Raw genomic sequence first — 4,485 nt, 5'->3', positions numbered from 1 at the left:
ATTAACAAAGAAAGACCAAGAGTGAAGACATGTCTTTTAGCATAAATGGGAAAGGAGGAAGGCCACACAAACTTAAGTTCAGTACTATTATAACATTCTTATTTTAAGCCTCTCCATGGGAAGAATATTAAGTCTATGTGATTGCCTGGAATTCTGGCCTCTCAGCTGGGAGAGCCTGCAAGCCGACTTCAGTGGACGGCTCCTGTCCTCTCTGTGACCCTGGTTTCCCTATCCCTCTGTCCTGTCTCAAGCTGTTAGGCTGTCTCATAGGGAGATGATCTCTGAAAACATGGATGCAGAAGGTCCAGAGATGAACAGCCTGAGGCTATGCCAGCCCCTTCATGGCCACTCATTGCCCACTGCTGTGTCTCGTGAATATCGTGAATATGAAGGAAATCATTTGGGAAGGCAGTAGCAGACGGCTGGTATCCACCAATTCTGATGCTAAGAGCACCGTCAGATAGCATCTGTCTCCTAGAGCCTAGAGTGCAGATTCTGCTTGTCTAACCCTGCCTACCCGATGTCCCACCTATGTATTTGCAAAAATGCCTTGATTTATGACTTTCTTTTGTTCTGTTACTAACAAAAACTTTGCAAACTATCACCACTTTGGAATATAACATTTGGGGTAACCTGAATCTGTTCTGAAATCCATGGCTTCAGATTTGATTCCAGAATAAACTTTCGCTTATTCTCTTGGAGGAAAGAATTGTGTTTTTACGTGGACCCAACAAACTGCCTATGTGCAATCCCACCCTGCCATGAACCTGCAAAAATCAGTTTGGGTAATGTGTCGGGGCAAGAGAAGTCAGAAGGTGGCGCTCGCGCTCTTCTGGTCACGGACTCTGGACGGACCAAAGGGACTGACCTAGGAGCCGAGAGCTCACAGTTCCTTCGACTCTGCCGGGCTTAGCAGTTCCAAAAGGCATATGCTTTCCCTGGAGTGGATGTTGGGAGAAAGTCGCCTGGTCCAGCACTGAGTTGACTGGAGGGCCTCTTCAAGGTGCCTCGGGTGAGGTGACAGGAAGTCAGACTCTACACAAAACTAGATAGGAAGCCTTCAAAGGCCGCACTGCGGGCCCTGGAGACGATTTAACCAGCCCTGTAGTTACAAGCGCTGATGGGGCCAGCAGCCTCTCTCCACAGCGTTCTGTCGGCGAGGGTGCCTTCTGAAGGGCTTCTAGTGGGCTCATTTATTTTCACAGCTTGCAAAGAACAGATGGAGCTCCCTGGGCTGGAAGCCAGCAAAAGAGCTTGCGGGCTCTGCCCCCACCAGCTGGCTTCTAGAGGGATCCACTCTCCTGCTCTGCAGAGGGTGGTGGGAACTGATTCCTGAGATGTGTGGATTTAAAGTAGAGGCACAGAAGAGGAGCGCTTGTAAGCAAAGAAAGCATTGCTGCTAAAACTTAGAGCTGGCTTTCTAGAAACCAGGCAAGTCTAGTCTTTGCCTTGAGGGAGTGGGCCCAGGTCCAGTGGCTTTTCGGGTGTGTTCTAGCGCACCCCTGCTGGTCTCAGATGGCTGCACATTCTAGCAGGGCAGGGAGGATGCCTGGCTGCCCACCACCTTCTCTTCAAACCTAGACCCCTCTGTCCAGGACTTCACCCCTCCTGGGAGTAGGCTCAGCTCAGAATGGCTCAACCAGCGAGGCTAGCCCTAGCTGCCCAGCAGACAGCTCTGTGAGCTTTGCTGCGCTCATAATTTCCTCACGGGACTTTCCCCATGCGGCGTCTGAAACCTGTGCTATGAACCTGCTTCTCTACATCCCAGGATTCTGAAGATCCATCTCCTTAACCACCATGAAAGTGGTCGAGAGAATATCCCAAGCAGCCATGTGTCTTCTTTTTCCACGGCAGCTACAGTTAGACATTTGCATGCTGGACTTGTCAGTTTACACGGGAAAACCCAGGCGCTCTCCAGTTTCACTCTTTACTGCTACATTATTTAAAACTAACTTATACATTTTTTTTCATAGTCGCCACAAGGTGACTAAGTGAGACTGGTCGTTGGTCTGCCCATCTTAGTGTATTTCTGGGCCTTCCATTTCCAGCAGAGGTATTATCCATTGCTGTCATGTTCCGTTTTTAACTGTCCATACCTTTAGTATCAAAAGCCAGGGCAGAAGACATTTAATTTGGTCTGTTTTATTTTGGGATATTGGCCCCAAAGAAATTATTGATACACAAATCTGTGCAGTGGTCTACGGACTGATGCAGTTAGGATTATGAAGCTCTGGAAATACTTTCATTCTGTAGGTGCCTAGAGAAATGTGGTGTGTCTATTTAAGGGAATAATAATGCATAGCAGTCAAAAGAATACTTCTTGAAACTGTAGATTGTTTCATCAAACTAAGGCTGAAAAGAGAGATTGGAGACACAAGAAAGAAAGAGTCCCCCACCCTGGAATCTGCTGAACCGTCTTTCAAGCTAGAACACATGAATCTCAAGAACATCTGCTGTGAAACTTGCTGACGGATACAAAGTTTCTTTTGCATCAAAATACTCATACTCTATGTTAGGACAGCACAAAACAGGGGCAGTGCCTCTAGTGTGGTCAAGTTTCTTCCCTGGTCATTCTCTGAGAATCATGGAGTCTGTTTGCAGTGAAGAAGGTATCCCAACCCCCTGGATCTCTGGGATAGTTCATTTTACTGTTGGTCATCCTTACAGGTACTTCTCGGGAACCATCCTCCAAGCTGCTCCTCGGGAACCATCCTCCCAGCTGCTCCTCAGGAACCATCTTCCCAGCTGCTCCTTGGGAACCATCCTCCCAGCTGCTCCTCGGGAACCATCCCGCAATCTGAAGACCCGTGAAAATACTATGCACGACTACTGATTGCAAAGACAATGAGGTCTGAACTCTGTGAGAAGCCCACACCCATGCTGCAGGCCTGTCTTACCAAATGCCTCTTTTTCTCTTAATTCTTGTGCTTAAAATCTCCATTAAAATATCTTTTAATGAACTGCAGGCCCACTTCATAGTGGCTCACCCTGAACTTCTTCCCTGCAGTGAAGCCAATGATCCATAACTGAGCCAAGGTCCATAAAAGATGGCAGCAGTTTCCCAGGCTGCTGCTGAGGGATGACGGAGTGTGGCATTGTGCCTCTGTCTGTGCCATCGCTGGCAAATACAATGAAATGCCTCTGATTATATAGGTACAATCAGCGGCTTTAGAAAATTTGCACAGGAAGACAGCCATTGTCACAACCTAGTCATGGCCACAATCCAGCCAGGACCACAATCCCCTGACCTTTCTTATCCCACACATTGCCTGCTGTCCATTTGCAACCAATCCCTGCCACCTTTCGGGATGCAGGCAAACACTGACATTTGCTGTTGTTTCTATCTCCACAGGGAAAAGCTGGCCCAAACTTTTGCACCACTAGAATCACGTGGTCACGGGCTTGTGAGTCGGCCTTCTCTGCCTAACATGAGTTCAAGGCCATCTGCACGGCTGACTCTGGGTGTTAGCGATCTGCATCCTTAGCGTTCAGATGTGGCCCTCTCTGTGGGGAAACACATTGTTTCGTTTATGTATTCATTACTTAGTGGGTACTTTTGTTTTTTAGGAGATTATGAATAATGCTGCCATGGAACGGAAGTCTTTCTTGGATGTTTTCATTTCTGGTGTGAGTGGGTATAGTGATAGAGCACAGCAGAGGAAACATAATGCCTTCCCTACCTTCCTCCTTCCCCCCCTCCCCCCTCCCCCCTCCCCCCCCCCCCCCCTCCCCCCCTCCCCCCCCTCCCTCCCTCCCTCCTTCCCTCCCTCCCTCCCTCTCTCCCTCCCTCCCCTCTCCCTCCTTCCCTCCCTCCCTCCCTCCTTCCCTCCCTCCTCCCTCTCTCCCTCCCTCCCTCCATTGTCTCTTCCCCTCCCTCCCTCCTTCCCTCCCTCCCTCCCTCTCTCCCTCCCTCCCTCCATTGTCTCTCCCTCCCTCCCTTTTCCCTCCCTCCACTGTCCCTCCCTCCCTCCCTTCCTCTTTCCCTCCCTCCACTGTCCCTCCCTCCCTCCCTCTCTGGCTACCTTTCTCACTGCCTCCCTCCCTCTCTTCTTCCCTCCTTCCCTCTCTTCCTTTCTTCTTGAGGCCAGATGTCACACTGTGGTCCTGAAACTAACGGCAGTCCTCTCTTCTCATCCCCACAAGACCTGGAACTACATGTTAGATGGGGGCTGATGGAGGCAAGGTGGAAGGCAAAGAGGAACCTGACCTCTGCAGAAGCAGATTGCCCCTACTCAGAATGGTGAAGGGCAGCAGCCTTGCCCAAGGAGTGCAGATGGTGCCCAAGTGTAGGGACTCTCTTTCTCTCTCTCTCTTGGTAGGGTTTCTCTGTGTAGCCCTGGTGTCCTGGAACTAGCTATAGACCAGGCTGATCTCGAACAACTCACAGAGATCTACCTGCCTCTGTCTCCTGAGTGCTGGAATTAAAGGTGTGCACCACCACCGCCCAGTAACTTGGGGTTTTATAGGGAATAAAAGGGAACTTTG

The sequence above is a fragment of the Arvicola amphibius genome, chromosome 1 (genome assembly GCF_903992535.2).
Source record: "Arvicola amphibius chromosome 1, mArvAmp1.2, whole genome shotgun sequence".
NCBI lineage: Eukaryota > Metazoa > Chordata > Mammalia > Rodentia > Cricetidae > Arvicola > Arvicola amphibius.
Note: the sequence above shows the minus strand (reverse complement) of the source record.